The sequence below is a fragment of the Macaca mulatta genome, chromosome 10 (assembly GCF_049350105.2).
Source record: "Macaca mulatta isolate MMU2019108-1 chromosome 10, T2T-MMU8v2.0, whole genome shotgun sequence".
Classification (NCBI taxonomy): Eukaryota; Metazoa; Chordata; class Mammalia; order Primates; family Cercopithecidae; genus Macaca; species Macaca mulatta.
This window is the reverse complement of record NC_133415.1, coordinates 79,914,200-79,936,895: the sequence shown is the minus strand read 5'-3', so window position 1 is coordinate 79,936,895 and position 22,696 is coordinate 79,914,200.

Below are 22,696 nucleotides of genomic sequence, written 5' to 3'. Positions count from 1 at the left end.
TTTTTGTATTTTTAGTAGAGTGGGGTTTCACCATGTTGGCCAGGCTGGTACCGAACTCGTGACGTCAGGTGGTCCACCCACCTCAGCCTCCCAAAGTGCTGGGATTACAGGCGTGAGCGACCGCAGCCGAACAGAATTAGATTTTCATATCAGACAAATTTCTCTGCCCTTGTGCTCATAACTATTGTTTAAATGAATGAAGCACTGAATGGAGAATGGGTTGGAGAAGGGCAGAACTGAAGGTCCAAGGACCATGTAGAAGTCATTGCAGTCACCTAGGAGATCACTGCAGCTTACTTTTTTTTTTTTTTTTTTTGGAGACAGAGTTTCGCTCTTGTTGCCCAGGCTGAGTGCAATGGCGCGCTCTTGGCTTACTGCTACCTCTGCCTCCCGGGTTCAAGGGATTCTCCCGCCTCAGCCTCCCAAGTAGCTGGGATTACAGGCATGCGCCCTCACACCTGGCTAATTTTTGTATTATCAGTAGAGATGGGGTTTCACCATGTTGGCCAGGCTGGTCTCGAAGTCCTGACCTCAGGTGATCCACCCGCCTCAGCCTCCCAAAGTGCCGGGATTACAGGCGTGAGCCACCACACCCGGCCACTGCAGCTGAAATTCGAGTAGATGAATTTGAGGGTTTGGCTCTTGACCAGATATGGGAGTGTGAGCAGGGAGATAAAACCGGGTAAAACATCCAGCTTCTGACTTGAGCAACTGGATTGATGTGAGTGCCTTCAGTGAGTCAGATAATTTTTAAAAAATATAGGATTTTATGGGTGGCGAAATGGGCTTCCTTTTACACACGTTTTTGTTTGATGTGCTCGAGGTTCACCCAAGCAGAGACAATAGTTGGGAGTTTTTATGAAAGGTCAGGGGACTCATCTAGTTTGAAGATACAGATCTGTGGCTGATTAACATATGGATGGCAAATAAGGCCACATCTAGGAAGAGAGTGTGGCTTGAGAGTAGTGGTCTGAGCTCCAAACCTGGAGGAAAGGTCTCATTTATGAGTTAACTGGAAGAAAGAGACAGAGAAGGAGTGTCTAGAGAGGTGAAAGCCAGGAGCAGGTGACAAAGAAACCGAGTACACTTCTAAGGAATGAGGAGATGGTTAGTGAGTCAAAATATTCCCAAGAGGGTAAGTGAGATGAGGCCGTACAAAGGTCCACCGAGGAAGCTATTAAAAAACAGTTTCCAGCTGGGTGTGGTGGCTCCCGCCCGTAATCCCAGCATTTTGGGAGGCCAAGGTGGCGGATCACAAGGTCAAGAGACCAAGACCATCCTGGCCAACATAGTGAAACCCCGTCTCTACTAAAAATACAAAAATTAGCTGGGCATGGTGGTGGGCACCTGTAATCCCAGCTACTCCGGAGGCTGAGGCAGGAGAATTGCTTGAATCAGAGAGCAGGAGGCAGAGGTTGCAGTGAGCCGAGATCACGCCACTGCACTCCAGCCTGGTGACAGAGCGAGACTCTGTCTAAAAAGAAAATAAAACAAACAAAAAAACCCCAACAGGTTCCGTGGAGTGAGGAGAGCAGAAGCCAGCCAGATTCCAGGGACGTGGGTGATAAGTAGAGCACGAGGCAGAGAGACACCAGGAAGGGTTTGCTCCACAAGCCATAGAAGGAGTTGAGAATGGGAGATGGATGAATGGAGGAAGGAAGCATCCTTTGTTTTTTTAATTTTTAATTTAATTTTTAGTTTTTATTTTTTGAGACAGAATCTCTGTCGCACAGGCTGGAGTGCAAAGGTGCGTGATCTCGGCTCACTGCAACCTCTGCCTCCTGGGTTCCAGCGATTCTCCTGCCTCAGCCTCCTGAGTAGCTCGGACTACAGGCATCCGCCACCATGCCCGGTTAGTTTTTGTATTTTTAGTGGAGATGGGGTTTCCCTATATTGATCAGGCTGGACTCGAACTCCTGGCCTCAGATGATCCTTGCACCTTGGCCTCCCAAAGTGCTGGGATTACAGGGGTGAGTCACTGTGCCCGGCCAGAAGCATCCTTTGAAACGGAGTCTCCCATTCTCCATTGTCCCTCAGGGTCCAGCTAGCAACGAGGAAAGCTGTGATGGGGTGCAGGAGTGGAGGAGAAACGTGGCAACTGCCAGATAAACACACCAACCAGGGAAGACGGCCAAGGCTGGGCCCAGAATATCTGGAATGGAACCCATCTTCCTTTTGCAGCAGGAAGTAGAGTTGGAAGCTGAGTTGACCGTGGAATTTCCGAGCTTGGAGGATGTTCGTGGTGAATGCTTTTTTATTTATTTATTTTTTCATTCATGAAGAGAGAGTTGGAATGAAGTGACCCCCCCTCCCCCGAAACACTCCCTCCCACAGAGGAAGCGCTTAATTTAGCCTTATGTTCCCAGTTAGAAAATAGTCCTGAGGTTTGAAGGCTTCTGCTGGGTTGTTTGTCACCCTCCAACATGGCAGGATGTGAAAACCAGACCTCTCTGCGTCTTGATTTCAGCCAAGGAGCTAAGAGAATAGGGGGCACCATCCCGACCTCAGTGCCAAGGGGAAGTCCTCTTAGACCACCTATGGCGGATATGGAAAGAGGTGTTGAAAGCCAGCTTTGGAGCCTTGGAGGAGCCCCACCCTGGCCCTTAAGGCAAAGAGAGCAAGTTGAAAATCAGAGAGAATTTATTTAGAGAATTTCCTAGGCACTTGTGCTATGGGTCTGTCTCCCTTGGGATGAGATAGAGAGGGTGCTTCCCCCACATTTGGGGTCAAATGAGAGGGGAATCTATAGCACCACTCAGAAAGCTTGAGGTGAGCCTTTGTAGCTTGCAAGACATAGCAGACTGGTATCTGATTCACTCATAAAATTTGATTCGTGATAGGCTATGAATAGAACTGACGGTCAGGGGCCTAAAAAGAAATATGACTGTATTTGGGAAGTAACTGCAGCCTCTGGGGTGGTGGGTCAAAGGGGCTAATCTTGTAGCAGATGTGGCCATACACAAGAGATAAAGAGGATTGTTTAGATCCCTCCCCAAAGGGCTCCCTGGTGTAAGGTGGTGATCCCAGCACAAGAAGCCTTGAGGTGAACCATCCCTAATACCTGAGAAGAGGTGGCTTATTCCGGATAAGAGATGGCTTTGAGGCTAGACTTGGTAGTAAGCACCTGCAGCCCCAGCTACTTGGGAGGCTGAGGCAGGAGGATCCCTAGAGTCCAGAAGTTCAAGGCTGCAGTGAGCTATGATCACACCACTGCACTCCAGCCTGAGCAACAGAGAGAGACCCTGTCTTTGAAAACAAAAAAATTAAAAATAAAAACCCAGCCAGGTGCAGCGGTTCATGCCTCTAATCCCAGCACTCTGGGAGGCCAAGGTAGGAGGATTGGCCAGGAGTTTGAGACCAGCATCGGCAACATAGGGAGACGCTGTCTTAAAAAAAAGAAAAAAAAAAAAAAAAAAAGAAAGGAAGAAAGAAAAGAAAAGAAAAAGAAATGGCTTTGTAAAGACATTCTAAGCAAGAGATAGATTGGTACCTCAAGACTTACAGGAAGGGTTCTTGGCTACACAATGATTAGAATACAGCTGTTGCCTTAATCGCTATGCCTATTATTTTATATGCCCTCAAGGGAGTTATCATTAAACTGAATAAAGACAGATGTCACAGACTGGGTGCGGTGGCTCATGCCTGTAATCCCAGCACTTTGGGAGGCCGAAGCGGGCAGATCATGAGGTCAGGAGATCAAGACCATCCTGGCCAACATGGTGAAACTGTCTCTCTACTAAATGTAGTCCCAGCTACTTGGGAGGCTGAGGCAAGGGAATCACGTAAGCCTGGGAGGTGAGGGTTGCAGTGAGCCGAGATCACGCCACTGCACTCCAGCCTGGTGACAGAGCAAGACTCTGTCTCAAAAAAAAAAAAAAAAAAAAAAAAAAAGAAGAGAAAGAAAGATGTCACAGTACAAAGGCCAATGATGAAAAGTCAAGAATTTTCAAATGTTAAAAAAAAATAAAAAAGACATTCTTTGGGTGGAGTTACTTAAACATCAAATTGAGCATGAACAAATAAACCTGTAACCTTCTAAGTATTTGAGAAGGCTGGATTGCTAAAGAAACTCCAAGCCTGGTCTGCAACCCTGAAAGTAACCCCTGGTCCCCCAGACCTGCACATAGGAAGCCAGCTGTGAAGGCTCCGCAGAATGTAGGAAGAACATACATTCCAAAACCTGCTTGAAATCTAGAATAATTAATCTCCAAGTCGTCAATGCCAAGGTCAAGAGGAAATGAGCAGAGTTAAATGGACCAGCCAAGGATTCGCTCCATGGTCAGGGAGGGAGTTTCATGATTCTTGCCCATCTAGTGGGACTTAACAATAGTTGTGGACCACTGGCTGCTGCGCAGATTTCTGTTCCCCCATTTTTCAAATTAGAGCTTTTTTGTTGTAGTTATCTGTTTTCACTCCAGCATTGTACACATCCCCACGTGTGGTGGGGACCAGATAACTTGTCCTTTATTTTACAGACCATTGAAGACAGAGAAGTTTATCCAGCCCCAATGGAGAGAGCTTCACGTCTCCCATAAATCCTGGACTTGGCTAGGTGCAGTGGCTCATGCCTGTAATCCCAGCAGTTTGGGAGACCGAGGTGGGTGGATTGTTTCAGCCTAGGAGTTTGAGACTATCCTGGGCATCATGGCGAAACCCAGACTATAAAACAAAAAACAAAACAAAACAAAAAATATTCAAAAAATTAGTCAGGTGTGGTGGGATGTGCTTATGGTCCCAGCTACTAAGGGAGGCTGAGGTGGAAGAACTATCTGAGCCTGGAGAGACTGAGGCTGCAGTGAGCTGTGATTGTGCCACTGCACTGTAGCCTGGGCAACAGAGCAAGACCCTGCTTCAATCTAAAAAAAAAAAAAATCCTTGACTTTGAGCTGGAATCACTAATTGGATAAAACTTTAGGATCATCTACCTTGAGGAGGGAGCATAAGTTTTTCTATGGATGAACAGAAGTGTTTGTGTAGCCAAAGTGGTGGACTGATAGAAAGATTACTAAATTGTACCCTGTCTTCTCCATTTGTCTTGTATTCTACAGTAACAAATAGAAGTTTTTACTAGGTGTTTGTTCAGCTATAATCCTGTTTCCTGGCTTCCCTGGCAGCTAGATGTGGCCATGTAGCCACGTCAGTGGGGTGTGAGTGGAAGTGATATGTACAATTCCCTGGTTGTATCATTAAAAGGAAGTTAATTTGTATTCATTCTAGTTTAGTCTTCATTTCTGCAGTAAGTTTTTATTTCATTTCAAATTTTCTTGAGTGCTATCACCTTATTTCTAAATTTTTCTATTCTGATAGGTGTTCCTATTTCATATCTTATATAATTTCTCAATATCATTCAGCTCATTTTGATATAGTAGATTACTTTTAAAAATCTGTTTTGTGGGCATATCTTTCTGGTGTGTTCATTGTCTGAAGGAATGTTATTTTGCTACGTATTCTCTTTTTTTCTTTTCTTTTGTTTATTTTTCTGTAGAGAGGGTGTCTCACTTTGTTGCCAAGGCTGATCTCCAACACCTGGCCTCAAGTGATCCTCCTGCTTTGGCCTCCCAAAGTGCTGGGATTGAAGGTGTGAGCCACTGTGCCCAGCTTTTCCTGCCCACCTCTCTTATTTCTTATAATAACATTGTATGGGTGGAGTTTTTTGTTGTTGTTTTGTTTTGTTTTCTGAGACAGAGTCTTGCTCTGTTGCCCAGGCTGGAGTACAGTGGAATGATCTCGGCTCGCTGCAACTTCTGCCTCACACTCCTGGGTTCAAGCAATTCTCCTGCCTCAGCCTCCCGAGTAGCGGAGATTACAGGCATGTACCACCAGGCCCAGCTAATTTTTTTTTTGTATTTTTAGTAGAGACGGGGTTTTACCATGTTAGCCAGGCTGATCTCAAACTCCTGACCTCAAGTGATCCACCCACCTTGGCGTCCCAAAGTGCTGCGATTACAGGCGTGAGCCATCATTCCTGGCATGTATGGGTTTTTGCCTTGATTATTTTCTATTGCTTATTTTCCTTCCTTCCTTCCCCTCCCTTCCTCCCCCTTCCTTCCTTCCTTCCTTCCTTCCTTCCTTCCTTCCTTCCTTCCTTCCTTCCTTCCTTCCTTCCTTCCTTCCTTGCTTCCTTCCTCTCTCTCTCCCTCTTTCTCTTTCTCTCTTTCTTTCTCAGGCCTCACTCTGTCATCCAGACTGGAGTGCAGAGGTGTAAACAGGGCTCACTGCAGCCTTGACCTTCTGGGTTCAAGCGATCCTCCTGCATCAGCCACTTGTGCAGCTAGAACCACAGGTGTGTACCACCACATCCAGCTAAGTTTTTGATTTTTTGGAAAGACAGGGTCTCACTATGTTGCCCAGGCTAGTATTGAACAACTAGGCTCAAGTCCTCCTTCCTTGGCCTCCCAAAGTGCTGGGATTACAGGTGTGAGCCCCTGTGCCCGGCTCTAATGTTTGTTTGTTTGTTTATTTATTTATTTATTTATTTTTTGAGGCAGAGTCTCGCTCAGCTGCCCAGGCTGGAGAGCAATGGCACAATCTTAGCTCACTGCAACCACCGTCTCTGGGGTTCAAGGGATTCTCTTGTCTCAGCCTCCCGAGTAGCTGGGATTACAGGCATCCACCATCATGCCTGGCTAATTTTTGTATTTTTAGTAGAGACAAGGTTTCGCCAAGTTGGCCAGGCTGATCTTGAACCCCTGACCTCAAATGATCCACCCGCCTTGGCCTCCCAAAGTGCTGGGATTACAGATGTGAGCCACCGCGCCCAGTCTCTATTGCTTTTTTCTCCTTTTTTTTTTTTTGAGACGGAATCTCACTCTGTTGCCAGGCTGGAGTGCAGTGGCACCATCTTGGCTCACTGCAACCTCTGACTCCCTGGTTCAAGCAATTCTCCTGCCTCAGCCTCCCGAGAGTAGCTGGGATTACAGGTATGCACCACCACGTGCAGCTAATTTTTGTATTTTTGGTAGAGATGGGGTTTCACCATGTTGTCCAGGATAGTCTTGATCCCCTGACCTTGTGATCCGCCTGCCTTGGCCTCCCAAAGTGCCGGGCATGACCCGCCGGGACTCTATTGTTTATTTCTATGTGAAGTTAGTTTTCCTCAACTTTTAAAAGAAGCCCGACCAGGACTTCTAGTAAAGATGGAGACAGCGAGTGACAGTGGGTATCTTTGCCTTATTCCAGAATTTGGAAGGTCAAAATGTAATATTTCTCCTTAAGTATGGCTTTTTTACAAAGGATTTTGGTGGATATCTTTCACCAGGTTGGGGGAGTTTCATTCTGTTTGTAGATACCTAGGAATTTTTATCCTTAATGGATGTGAATTTAATTTAATTTTTCTTCATTTGAGATAGTCTTGTATAGTTTTAAATGTTAATAATTAAATGACTAGCTAATACATTTAAATGTTAGACCATTTCTGAATTCTGGAGGTAAATCTAACTAGGACATAATGCATTATTGCTTTGAATACATTACTGAAGACAGCTTGCAGAATTTTATTTTGAATTTTTATATCTATGTTTATGAATGATATAGATCAGATTTTTCTTTCTCATTTTGTTCTTGTTTGGTTTGGGTACGAAGGTTTTTTCTAACCCCATTAAGTGCACTGAGGCATGTTCTCTTCTCATTTTCTAGAACAGTTTTATGAGATGGGAATGATCTGTTTCTTAAATGATTTGAAGAAACTGCCTGTGAAATCAACAGAGCCTATTTTTTACAAGGTAGATTTTTAAACTCTTGATTATGTTTCCCAAATGATTATAAAATTGTTTAGCTTTTCTATTTCTTCTTAAGTCAGTTTTGCATAGATATATTTTCCAGGAAGTTACCCATTTTCATCTAAGTTTTTAGGTTTAGTGGTAAAAATTTATTTGTAATTTATAATTGTTTATAGTTTAAATTTCTGGGTTTTTTTTTTACCATTATGTATTATTTTTTCATTTTTCATATTGTTAAGTTGGACCACCTTCTTTCTTATATATTTCGTAGATATTTCTTTCTTTATTTTCGAGATGTCGCCCTGTTGCTCAGTCTGGAGTGCAGTGGCCCAATCTCAGTTCACAGCAAACTCTGCCTCCTGAGTTCAAGTGATTCTCCTGCCTCAGCCTTCCAAGTAGCTGGGATTATAGATGCGTGTACCACACCCAGCTAATATTTGTATTTTTAGTAGAGACAAGGTTTCATCATGTTGCCAAGGCTGCTCTCGAACGGTTGACCTCAAGTGATCCTCCCGCCTTGGCCTCCCAAAGTGCTGAGATTACAGGTGTGAGCCATCTCACCTCTCCATTTTATTTAATAATTTAGGTATTTAATATCTAAATCTTATTGTTTTATTTTTTCTACTTTCTTTGGATTTGTTCTATTATTCATTCTTTCATGTTTAATGTCGGCTATATTACTCAATAATTTTCAGCCTTTCTTTTTTTTAACATTACCATGTATGGTTATACATCAGTCTTATGTCCTGCTTCCTAGAGGCAGCGCCTGTTACAGGTATTCTTGTGTGTGTGATTTATTTAGGGAGGGCACTAAGAATAAGGGAGCAGAGGGGAGCTGGATGAAGAAGAGGAAGGAGTTAAGCAAGGATGTGTGTTCAGCTGGAGTAGAGTCTTGGCTTGAGCCCATGATTCTGGAGTACGAATGGCTGTGGAATTGGTCCTTCCTTGAGGCAAGTGGGCTGGACTTTTGTATCCCTATTTGAGTCAGTGATTGGCTGCAGACCACTGTGGAAGTTGTGACTGGCACATAAAGTCCAGGTGAAGTGGCTCTCATCAACTGAGGGCAATTCTATGGAAACGGAGCAGTCACAGAACTGCTGGCAGCAGCCAGAGGATGGGCACATTGACCTGTTATAGGGGATATGGTTGGGGCACCAATAGCAGCTATCACATCCAATGAGATACAGTATTTTGGCAGAGCACAGTGGCTCACAGCTACTGTAATCTGAGCACTTTGGGAGGTCGAGGCAGGAGGACTGCTCGAGCCCAGGAGTTTGAGACCAGCCTTAGAAACAAAGCAAGACCCTGTCTCAAAGAAAAAAATAGTATTTTTATAATTTCATATTTGTGATATTTCATTATTTATTATAGATTTGTTATTTTATCTGTAACACTTAGAAATGTGTTTAAAAGTAGTTTATAAATGTGTGTTCTTAGTTTTTTTTGTGACATTTGTAAATCAATTTATTTGCATCAAGAGAACTTTTATTTATTTATTTATTTTTATGTATTTATTTTTTGAGTTGGAGTCTGGCTCTGTTGCCTGGGCGGGAGTGCAATGGTGCAATCTCGGCTCACTGCAACCTCCGCCTCCCTGGTTCAAGCAATTCGGCCCAGCCTCCCGAGTAGCTGGGATTACAGGCATGTGCCACCACACCCGGCTAATTTTTTGGGTTTTTTTTTTTAGTAGAGATGGGGTTTCACTACGTTAGCCAGGATGGTCTCAATCTCCTGACTTTGTGATCCATCCGCCTCTGCCTCTCGAAGTGCTGAGATTATAGGCATGAGCCACCGCACCCGGCCAAGAGAACATTTATGATACTCACTCTTTGCTATTGGTTTGCTATTGATTGCTCCATGGTCTATTATTATGTGGCCAATTTTTGGAAATATTGTGTATGCACTTGAGAAGAATAATGCTTTTTTTTGGTTTGTTTTGCTGGGTGCAAGGTTGTATATATGCCTTTTAGATCAAGCTTACTAACACAATTGTTCAAATCACTTGTATTCCTTAAAAATATTTAATCTACTTAGTTCTCAATTATGAAAGAAGTTTGCTAAAAATTTTCGCCAAGATCATGGATTTGTCAATTTCTGCTTATAATTTTATCAAATTTTGTTTTACCTATATTTCATCAATTCTTAAGAGTAGCCATAGAAAAGAAATGTCAGATTAAGTTAGATGGCAGTAATATTACTATTTTATTTTCAATGGGAATATATTTTCAATGTGTTGGGGAAAAAATTCATAGAATTTTATGCCCAGCTAAAACATCTATTAAGAAAGAGGTGAAAAAAGGCATTTTCATAAAACAAAACATCTAAAATATGGGTTTACCCCCTGCAGAATGTTACAAAAGATTCTTCAGCAAGTCCTTTAGATAGAAATAAACTCAGATGGAAAGTCTCAGATGCAAAGAAGAGATAAAGAGAAAAAATAAAAATAAAGGCAAATATGTTTTTCCATCGTATTTAAGTCATAGCACCAGACATGACCTTTTTTTTTTTTTTTTTTGTGTGATGGGGTTTTGCTCTTGTTGCCCAGGCTGGAGTGCAGTGGTGCGATCTCAGCTCACTGCAACCTCCACCTCCTGGGTTCAAGTGATTCTCTTGCCTCAGCCTCCTGAGTAGCTGGGATTACAGGCATGCACCACCATGCCTGGCTAATTTTGTATTTTTAGTAGAGACGGGGTTTCTCCATGTTGGTCAGACATGTCTCGACCTCCTGACCTCAGGTGATCCGCCTGCCTTGGCCTCCCAAAGTGCTGGATTACAGGCATGAGTCACCGTGTCTGGCCTAGACATGGCCTCTTCTAACGACTTTGCCTCTTGCCCAACTTTCAGAAAGGAGCATCTGAAATGGAAACAAAACCACTGCCACCAAATGCTTTGGGGGGTTGAGAAAACAGTAGTTTCAAGGCTAGAACATTTGCTGCCATCAGAAAGACTATGACTACCTTTATTTTGAAATATGTGATGCAAACCTAAGAGAGAAATATGGTTTAAAGGAAACACATGATAGAATCATTTTGAGGTTCTTCTATTTTAAAAACTCTGGAATAGAAGAATAACTCTCAAAATTCACTGATAAGAAGGCAAATAACCGAATAAAAATGGGCAAAAGATTTAACAGACACTTCACTGAAAAAGATACAGATTACAATAAAGCACATGAAAGAATGCTGGGCCAGGCACGGTGGCTCCTGCCTGTAATCCCAGCACTTTGGGAGGCCGAGGCCAGTGGATCGCTTAAGATCAAGAGTTCGAGACCAGCCTGGCCAACATGGTGAAACTTTGTCTCTACCGAAAAAAAAAAAAAATACAAACATTAGCTGGATATGGTGGTGTGCACCTATAATCCCAGCTACTTGGGAGGCTGAGGCAAGAGAATCGTTTGAACCTGGGAGGCAGAGGTTGCAGTGAGCCAAGATAGTGCCACTGCACTCCAGCCTGGGCAACAGAGCCAGACTCTGTTTCAAAAAAAAAAAAAGAGAAAGAATGTCCAACACCATTAATTTTTATGGAAATGTAAATTGAAACTACAATGAAATGTCACTATATACCTACTATATGACCCAGCAATCCAAATTCTAGTATTTATCCAAGTGAAATAGAAACTTATGTTCTGAGCCAGGTGCAGTGGTGCAGGCCTGCAGTTCTAGCTACTTGGGAGGCTGAGGCAGGAGGATCGCTTGAGCCCAGGAGTTCAATGCTGTAGTGCACTATGGTTGTATCTGTGAATAGCCACTGCGCTCTAACCTGGGCAACAGCGAGACTCTATCTATAAAAACAAACAACAAAACTTATGTTCCCACATAAACCTGTATGTAAATGTATATGGCAGTTTCGGTCATAATCTCCCCAAAGAGGAAACAACTGAAAAGTCCTTCAATTAGCAAATGGATAAACTGTGGTATAACCATATAACTGAACACTACTCAGCAATAAAATATGAACAACTAATGTACCCTTTGGCACGAATGAATCTTAAATGCATTAAGCTAAGTGAAAGAAGCCAGACTCAAAAGGCTATACATACTGTATATTTTTGAAGAGACAAAACTAGAGAGAGGGAAAATAGGTCAGTTGTTTTCAGAGGCTGGGGGAAGGGAAGAGGTGATCACACAGGGGCATGGAGGAATATTTTGGGGGGATGGAACTGTTTTATATATTGATTCTGGTGGTGATAACACAACTGTATGAGTGTGTCAAAACTTGCAGAAGTATACCCTAAAAAGAGTGAACATTACCCTGTGTAAATTATACCTTTAAAAAAAGAAGAAAAAATCAAGGCATCCTCAGGGTATTTTATAACCTCACTCTCTTCAACATGGAAGTAAATGCTGTTTATTATACACTCCTGCAAACACATACCCACACCCCTGCCCTGCGCCAAAAACACTGTTTGTTGTTGAGTCAGATTTCCAGAACCACTTCCTCTAGCCCTCTCTGACTTTTTAACAGATGACTTTTCCACCTACTTTACCAAGAACTGGATCAGATGAACACATCTGACCTTTCTCTCCTCCATCTCAAATTTCTTCTCCTTATTTAAGTGAAAATACAAGATGACCTCTAAGCACCTCCAAACATTTGCATTCTAGTATGGAAAATAATTTTAAAAATTACTAAAAAGTACTATAACATCACCAAAAAGTATAGTGACTTGGTGGTATGACCAGACACTGGTATACCTTGAAATTTTAAGACAATTGGAGGACTCTTTAACCATTTACAGTTAAGTGGAAGGAGCCAATGTGAAAAGGTTACGTATTGTACCATTGCAAGCCTAGGATAGTCTATGAAGACAGCAAAAAGATCAGTGGTTGCCAAGGGCTCTGGAGGAGGGAGAGATGAATAGGTAGAGATTAGGAGGTTTTTAAGGGCAGTGAAATTATGATGTGTAATTATGGTATGATATGTAATTGTATGATATGTATGATATCATAATGTTGGATACATATCATTATACATTTGTCAAAAACTCATACAATGTATACCAAGAGTGAATCCTAATGTCAATAGAGACTTTAGTTAATAATAATGCATCAATATGGACTCATTAATTGTAACAAATGTACCACACTAATGCAAGATGTTAAAAATAAGGAAGATTGGGAGGAAGGTGAAGGAGTACATGACATCTCTCTGTACTTTTTACTCAATTTTTTCTGTAAACCTAAAACTACTAAAACAAAAATTTACTAATTAAAAAAAAAAGTGGTGTAGAAGATTTGAACTTTAAGCCGGGCGCGGTGGCTCAAGCCTGTAATCCCAGCACTTTGGGAGGCTGAGACGGGCGGATCACAAGGTCAGGAGATCGAGACCATCCTGGCTAACACGGTGAAACCCCGTCTCTACTAAAAAATACAAAAAACTAGCCGGGCGAGGTGGCGGGCGCCTGTGGTCCCAGCTACTCCGGAGGCTGAGGCAGGAGAATGGCGTAAACCCGGGAGGCGGAGCTTGCAGTGAGCTGAGATCCGGCCACTGCACTCCAGCCTGGGCGACAGAGCCAGACTCAGTCTCAAAAAAAAAAAAAAAAAAAAAAAAAAGAAGATTTGAACTTTAGCTGTGAAGTTTTAGGAATACTTAACCCATTTTATTTTGCTTAAAATTTGCTTCTCATGTATGCACAAGAGTGATAAGCCATAATTCATTGATTCTAAGATACACATTAAAAAAATTCTTTCTTCCTTTTTTTCTGAGACAGGGTATCACTTTGTTGCCCAAGCTGGAGTGCAATGGCACAATCACAGCTCACTGTAACCTCGACCTCTCTGGGCTCAGGCCATCCTCCCACCTCAGCCTCTCGAGTAGTTGGGATCACAGGTACAGACCACCATGCCCAGCTAATTTTTCTATTTTTTGTGGAGATAGGGTTTTGTCATGTTGCCCAAGCTAATGTGGAATTCCCTGGCTCAATTATCTGCCTGCCTCGGTCTCCCACAGTGCTGGGATTACAGGTATGAACTACTGCATCTGGCCAAAAATCTTTCTGAACTCAGATTGCATCTTAAAATAAATGGAATTTTAGATTTGATGAAATATGGTATGATAAAAAAGTATGATAAATATATATGTTTAAGATTTATTTCAATAAGTATAAAATAAAAATCTAAGATTATGAAGTATTGTGTCAGAATGATAAAGGATTGTGTCAGAATTTAATTGACAATATTTTTCCTTTTAAGTAGGGGTTAAAATAATAGTGCATCTTAGGTGGGGTGGCTCACCCCTGTAATCCCAGCACTTTGAGAGGCCAAGGTGGGTGGATCACGAGGTCAGGAGTTCAAGACCAGCCTGGCCAACATAGTGAAACCCCATCTCTACTAAAAATACAAAAAGTTAGCCAGGTGTAGTGGCAGGCACCTGTAATCCCAGCTACTTGGGAGGTGGAGGCAGGAGAATCACTTGAACCCGGGATTCAAGCTGTGAGCTGAGATAGCACCATTGCACTCCAGTCCGGGTGACAGTGCAAGACTCCGTCTAAAAAAAAGTGTGTCTTACAATTGATGAAATTGGTCAAATTAGATTAAATATGATGTAAGTTTAAACCAAAGAAGCTGATTAAATGGATATATATTTAATTTATCTGTTGTTGCCTTTGGCAGTAGGGATCTAAAGGAGACTATAATTTGACGTGTAGTGTTTCATTTCTTGTATTTATTTGCTTTTTTGATTTTATTGATTTTTTTTTTTTTTTTTTTTTTTTTGGAGACTGAGTCTTGCTCTGTCACCCAGGCTGGAGTGCAGTGGTGCAATCATAGCTTACTATAGCCTTGAAATCTTGGCCTCAAATGATCCTCCTGCCTCGGCCTCCCAAAGCTCTGAGATTACAGGTATGAACCACTGAGGCTGTCTACAAAAAAAGAATGACAAGACAAATGACATATAATGTTCACAATAATCATATCTGAGAAGCAGGAGCATGGTGTTTGTCTTTCTTGGTTATTTTTATTTTATTTTCTGTATTTAAAAGTTTTAAGGAACAAAACAGAAATGCCTGAAGAGACTGAGTGTGGTGGCTCATACCTGTAATCTTAGCACTTCGGGAGGCAGGAGGATCGCTTGAGCCCAGGAGTTCAAGACCAGTGTGGGCAACATAGCAAGACTCTGTCTCATTAAAAAAGGAAATAAGGAAATAATAATAATAATACTGAAGAACAACAGCTCAGAAACCTTGGAGCAGCCTGCCAATCACCAATTCTATTTGCTGGGGAGTATTTTTAGGCATCTGGAGGATGATAGAACTTGAGGGAGGAAAAGTCAGGCAGGCAGACACAAAGGACAAATATTGTGTGATTCTGCCTATGTGAGGTGCCCACCATAGATTCCCAGAGACAGAAAGCAGAATAGTGGTCACCAGGGGCTGGAGGCGGGGCAGGGTGGTGTTATTGTTTAATGAGCACAGAATTTTAGCTTGGGTTACTGAAAAATGGATAGTGGTAATGGTCACACGAATTGTGAATATACTAAATGCCACTGAACTACACACTTAAAAATGGTTAAAATGAGCTGGGCGCAGTGTCTCATGCCTGTAATCCCAATGTTTTGAGAGGGAGCTTGAGGCCAACAGTTTGAGACCAGCCTGGGCAATATAGGGAGACCCCCATCTCTACAAAAATAAATAAATAAATGAGTAAACAAATAAATAAATAAAGCCAGGCATGGTGGCACACACCCGTAGTCCCAGCTATTCAAGAGGCTGAGACAGGAGGATGGCTATGATCGCACCAGTGCACTCCAGCCTGGGCAACAGAGCGAGACCCTGTCTCAGAAAAGATTAAAATTATAAATGTTGTGCTTTGTATCTTTGACTACATGCACACACACACATGTTGGGCAGAAGAAATCAAGAATTTTATTTTGGCCATGTTAAGTTTGAGGTGCTCAGGAGGTAGTCTGATAAAAATCCAGGCTCTAGCAAGTAACCAGGGCTCTAGATGTAGATTCAGCAGACACCATGTTAAAGCCATGCGGCTAGCGAGAGTATGGGGGGAAGGGGAGGCAGTCAGGACCAAGATGGGCACTCCCACATGCAGAGGAGCGTTGTCCAGTGAGGCAGGAGGAAAACCGGGAGAGTGCAGCGTCTGAGACATCTAGAGTAGAAAGCCTTCCCAGAGGAAGGCAGTGGTCAGTGGACTGGATGTTTCTGAGAGATTGAGCAAGGTGGGGACCATCGAATTTGGCCACATGGGAGGTACTGGGAAAGGAAGCTGGTCTGCAGTGGGCTGGGAAGGAAGGAGCTGAGGATGGGAAGGGCCCACAACCCTTGAAGAAGGTTTGCTGTGAATATCATGGAGGAGGGGCGTGGGTGCTGGAGGCAGATAAGGAGGTTAGGGTAACCTTGTTTTGTTTAGATGAGAGCGGCTGGAAAATGTGTGTATGTGTATGGGAACAGTCCATGAGAGGGGGAGAGATGGAAGAAACAGGAGAGGAGGGAGAACTGAAGGAGGAGGGGCACAGTGGGGTGAATGGCTTTTGCTGGGAGCAGGATGCCTCCTGCGTCTCAGAAGGGACAGGAGGGTGGGACAGACAGCCCCTAGGACAGCGTTGAGTGATTTCCCCAGCAGCGCTCTCTCTCTGAGAGCTCTCTGGGGTGTGGGCAGAGAGCGTAGGTGGGTCTAACTCCATCAGTGATTCTCAAAGTGAGCTTGATGGGCCAGCAGCATCAGCATCAGCAGGAAACTAAGAAATGCAAATGCCCATGGGGCACCACCCCAAACCTACTGGATCTGAAACTCCGCGAGTGGGGCTCAGCCATCTGTTTTTCACAAGCTCTCCAGGTGATTCTGAAAGTTTGAGAAGTGCTGAACTAGGGCAAAGGAGCCCAGGGCATGCAGATGACCCGCAACGTCTGGGTGTGAATGGCTTCAGTTCTTCGAGGAGGCAGAAGTTCCTGGTGGTATGAGCTACAGGAGTGTCCTCTCTTTTTGCCAGGGACAGAACTATAAGTAAACCCTGGAAATTTTCAAGCATGGAATGCCATTCAGAGGAACTCTGAATCTTTCTAACGAAAGATTATTTCTCAAGGCAAACAACACAGTTCAGTGTACCTATTCTTTTTCCGCGCCTGCATTTGAATATCAGGTTTCACCTATCTTGATCTTTGCTTCTGTCCTGATTTGAAAGGACCCTGGACTGTCTCTCCCTGGGTCACCCCTTTCAGGGTTATCCCAAAGACCTTCTTGGGGCTCGGTCCATCTTTCCACATGGCTCAATTCCAGCTTTCATTTCTGTTGGGAAATAGCAGTGAACTGGCTTGGCCATTCTCTGTGGGAGGCCTTTTTCTTCTCTGCTGAAATAAAGACAAAGATGACTCAGCCTCTCCCAACCTCCAGGATTTCCCAGTCCTTCCAGTGACTCAGAAGATGGTCTATTTAATGGGTAACTAACAGCTCCTCCCAGGAAGTTGGCGGCCCCAGCCTCCCCCTACCTGAGTCACCAGCCCTGGGATGCTCCAGTCAAGGCACAGTTACCTCCGAGACCAGGGGAGGCAAAGCAAGAAAGATCAGCAATAAGTGAATCAGGAAAGAGGACGGAAACTGAAAGGCTAGATTTGTTCCTCATTTGCTGGCAGCCTTGGGTGGACCAATGGAGGGCTTAGTGTCCCTACTTGAAAATGGAGAAATTGTGTATCCTACGATATCAGTAGCCGCCCCAAAGGAGAGAAGATAAGCCCAGCCCTCTGGAACTTTTCTGTGCAAAAGGAAGGGAACCCTGGGAGTGGGTTTATCCTTGAGGATTTCTAGGACAAGCTGTAGCAGGGGCAGGGCCTAGCAGGAGGGTGGAGGAAGGTAGGGTGAGGGGCAGGAGGTCAGATATAGGGTGGGCTGGCCAGAGGCAGGGCTGGAGCGATATGTGGGAGGCAGGGAAGCTTGGCGAGGAGCGGGACCTGGAGGGTGCGGTCACCTGGTGGAAACAGCAGACCAAGACCTTGGTTTTGTGATGACCTCAATTTTGCCCTGCTTTCTTCTCCCTGACTCCGTCATTGCTTCTTTGCCTTTGCTCTTCTCCATTCCTCTCCTCCCCCTTCTCTTTTCTCTCCTCCTTCCCTCTCTCTTGCATCACTGACAGCATGGAGGCAGCCCTCCCATGGGCTGAGCGTTTTCCTTCCTGTTTAGATAGTGAGTGGCATTTGCTTTTGGAGCAGCCATCGGTCCATCCTGTTTACTTGTTGCTGACCCAGTGGGTTGTGGCCAGCGAGGCTGTCCACCAGGACCCCCACAGGGTGGGGTGGGGACCACGGACGCTGACACACACAGGAACACACACAGCCACGACCAGGTCAGGCTGCCCCACTGCAGCTGATGATTCGGATGCTGTGGGATCGGCAGATGGGCCGAGGTCATCTCCTGTGCTGTTGACACGGATGCCCCAGTCTGCCTGGCATGGCTCAGGGCTTAGAAAAGATCTGACTGAGGCTGAGTGCGTGACCTGCAGCTGCTCACAGGGTCGGGGGAGGAGTAAGAAGCAGAAAGGGAGATGCCGGAGGGGTGACAGTAGGCACCTTGTCCGGTGGTGCTGTGATTCCTCATGAAGGAGTTAGGGCCAGACAAGATGAAGGGCTTGCAGGATGGGTGCCCTTCACCACACCCCCTCCCTGTTCCGCCTCCCCTGACCGGGCCCTTCCTTAATTCATGTGATTTGAGATACACTCCTTTGTTTTTCTTGATTTCTCTAAATGCCGTGCAGTGGCTACTGTTCAGGGTGACACTGGAAACTGACAAAAGTTTCCAGGGGCCGGTGGTATGGGTTGGAGAAGGAAGCAGGCCTGTGAGAGAACAGATGGTGGAGGCGATGGCATTTAAGTAGAAAATTGGAGGAACCTGAAGCAAAAAAATAAAAAATAAAACAGTGCTTGAAAGTCTGGGCATGGTGCTTCACACCTGTAACCCCAGCACTTTGGGAGACCAAGGTGGGAAGATAGCTTGAGGCCAGGAGTTCGAGACCAGCCTGAGCAACATTGCAAGACCCTGTCTCTATAAAAATACAAAAATTGGTCGCAGTGTCTCATGCCTGTAATCCCAGCACTTGGGGAGGCCGAGGTGGTAGGATCACCTGAGGTCAGGAGTTCGAGACCAGCCTGATCAACATGGAGAAACCCTGTCTCTACTAAAAATACAAAAAAATTAGCTGGGCGTGGTGGCTCATGCTTGTAATCCCAGCTACTCAGGAGGCTGAGGCAGAAGAATCGCTTGAACCAGGGAGGCGGAGGTTGTGGTGAGTCGAGATTGCGCCATTGCACTCTAGCCTGGGCAACAAGAGCGAAACTCTGTCTCAGAAAATAATAATAATAATAATAATAATAATAATTAATCTGAAGAAGCTGATTAAAAAAATAATAACAGGTCAGGTGTGGTGGCTCACACCTGTAATCCCAGCACTTTGGAAGGCCAAGGTGGGTGGATCACCTAAGATCAGGAGTTCAAGACCAGCCTAGCCAACATGGTGAAACCCTGTCTCTATCAAAAATATAAAAATTAGCCAGATGTGGTAGTGGGCGCCTGTAATCCCAGCTACTCGGGAGGCTGAGGCAGGAGAATCACTTGAACCCAAGAGGCAGAGGTTGCAGGAGAATTGCTTGAACCCAAGAGGTGGAGTACCATTGCACTCCAGCCTGGGAGACAAGAGTGAAACTCTGTCTCAAAAAATAAATAAATACATAAATAAAATTATAATAAAATAAAAAGGAAAAAGAAAAGATAGGTGCTCTGATTTTAAGATACTTGCCTATGACCTGACTCCTAAACTCTGAGATAAGGGCCTAAGCATACAAAGATTTTCAAAGAAAAAATCAAGGAATAAACAAAACTCACATAAGCCAACTCTAGAGGTGTGGCCTGGGCTGCTCTAAAGGGATTTGTGGAATTACTGAGGTCACCTGAAACTCTCCAGGAATCTGGCCTCCTGGGCTGATTACACACCAAGAATGATGGTGAAAATCCACATAGTCCTGGGCTCAGGGGACCCAGATCTGCCACTCACTGCTGTGTGGCTGGGCCAGTGCTTCTACTGAAAAATTATTCATTGTCTGCCTGAAGTTCAGACTTAACTGGGTAACCTGTATTTTCACTTGCAAATCTGACAACCTCTCCGAACCCTCCAAAGGACAGATCCTAGTCCCAACTTGAGGCCATCAGCAGCAAACCTGGAATTACTTTGAAGCCTAGGATTTCATCTCAAAAACTGACATAAATTTCAAGCTCATCTCCATATTTCTATCCTTGTTTTGATATAAAACAGGTATTAAATCATCCTGGTTAAAAAGCAAGTGTTTCGGCCGGGCACTGTGGCTCATGCCTGTAATCCCAGCACTTTGGGAGGCCGAGGTGAGTGGATCACCTGAGGTCAGGAGTTCGAGACCAGCCTGGCCAACCTGGTGAAACCCCGTCTCTACTAAAAATACAAAAATTGGTTGGGCATGGTGGCTAGTGCCTGTAATCCCAGCTACTCGGGAGGCTGAGGCAGGAGAATCGCTTGAACCCGGGAGGCAGAGGTTGCAGTAGTGAGCCGAGATTGCACCATTGCACTTTAGCCTGGGTGACAAGTTGGTCAGGTGCTCAAATTAAATTAAATTAAATTAAAAGGTCACTTTTTTTTTGAGATGGAGTTCGAGACCACCCTGGTCAATATAGTGAAACCCCATCTCTACTAAAAAATACAAAAAATTAGCCAGGCATGGTGGCACACGCCTGTAGTATCAGCTACTCAGGAGGCTGAGGCAAGAGAATTGCTTCAACCTGGGAGGCAGAGGTTGCAGTGAGCCGAGATCACGCCACTGCACTCCAGCCTGGGTGACAGTGAGACTCCGTCTCAAAAAAAAAAAAAAAAAAAAAAAAGAGAGAAAGAAATACAGAACCTCAGGCCCCATCCCAGACCTGCTGAATCTGAACCTGCATTTTAACAAGGTCCCCAGGTGATTTGTATGCAGTCTGCCTTAGTGACCTGTCAGGAATTTCATCTTGACGGGTGGTCTCAGCAGTAGGTGGCCTCCTTCAATGGGGACCTGAAGGCCACAGAGGCTTACCTTCCCATCAGAGCTTGCTGCAGTATCTCCCACCCATGGGTGTACAAAACTGGAGCTTTTATCCACAGGAATGGAACTTGGATACATCCTTTGCCTGGGTCTTTTAGTGTCTTTTCATCAATGCATCATTGTTCCATTGAGACAACCATACAGTAACCAAAAATGTTGGCTGAAGATCAGGGACTTCTGTCTTAGAGGAGAAACCTGAGGATAACAAGTCAGAATATGTGTAGAGGAGATGATAAGGCATACAGTTTGGCCTTGACTTCGGATGCAACATTCATTTACTGCATGACCATACAGGCCTGGTTTTAAGCCGTGCACTTTCTTGTTTTCTAATTCTTTTTTCAGTTATATGACACTGACACAAGTTATGCAAAGACTGGGCAAGTGAGGGATGTTCTTTATTTGTCCTCTGTATCAGCCAGTTATCACCATGACAGTGCTGTGAAACAACCATGAAACTGGCACACAACAATTCCTATTTCTTTCTCATGTGTGAAGGGTGTCTGGGATGACTCTACTGATCTCATGTATCTATAAGTTAGCTGGGTGTTACAAGCTGAGCTAAGCTGGGATCAGATAGGTGGCTCTGCCTCAAGTTACTCTTTGGGTGAGTTTGCCTCTGGGTGCTGGACTGAGCTCTGGTCTGCTCCTGTGTTCATTCTGTGGCCCTAGGCTGAAGGGCAGTGGCTGTCTAGGAAAAGACTTTTAATAGAGATGATAAAAGCACAAGGAAGTGGAAACATGCGGGAACTCTTACAGCTGAGGCTCAATAGGGACACGCTACCACTTCTTTCCCATTTCATTAGCCGGGGAAAGCCACATTGTCAAGCCCAATATCAGTAGGTAGGAAAATATAACCCTCTTTTCCGAGTCCATGGCAAGAATGTGGATGCAAAATACTATGTAGGGAAGTGAGGAACGTGGCCAATACGTCAATCCACTATATCTTCCAACTGGAAACTACGTTTCTGTGGGTATACATGACCCATTCCTTTATAAAATTCCTCTTGGCAAAGACTGCTGGCTGTTCATCACTATCACTTTCCTACCCTTCCTGGATACACAGCTAGGATACATTTCCCAGCCTTCTTTGTACTTAGATGTGACTATGTGACTGGTTTTTGTCGTTGGCATGTGAGTGGAAGTAATGTCATTTTTCAAGCTAAGACTTTCTTCTGCTGCTGGTTTTATGCAGATTACTACAAGACCCTAATGGTTACTGGAGGCACAAGATGGAATGAGCCTAGATCCTTGAATCACTGTGTGGAGGAAGGCCATTATGAAACAGGAATATTCCTTTATTGTGTCAGTAAGATCTAAACTTCTATTATGTTTGAGGCACTATATTATTGGGTCTCTGTTACACTAGCCAGCATTACTGTAAGTAATATATTTGTCAAAGCCCTTTTTTGTTACTCTGCTTTCATCCTACATGGTAACCCAATGCCCTGTGATGGTGGGTGTGAAGTGCTCCACACATGTGAAATCTGACTGCGACCAACACTTTACTAATGTTCCAACTCAAAATGGAATCTAAGTCAGCTGCACTAGTGTGACAGAGACTGGTGCTAATAATTGCTAACATTTGGAGAGTACCTGATGGCTTGGACATCACTTTTCACACCCTTTATTCTTTTTAATCCTCACTACATCCCTGAGAGGTAGACTTTTATCATTACCCCCATTTTACAGATGACAAAATGGAGTTTTCCAAACTTGCTGAAGGCATCACAGCTGGTCATTAGATACCCACACCAGACCTTCTTCCCCTCATTGTTCTGTGAGGAAACAAAGAGGAGACTTCTCAGCTCCACTCCATTTTACACCAGTCAGGCTCCAAAGGCCTCCTTGGTGAGGTAGAAAAACAGATTATACCCAAGGCTGCTGGTGCTGCTGGTGCTGCTGACTTGTAAGGAGAATTTGAAGCTCCCAGGCTTTAGTT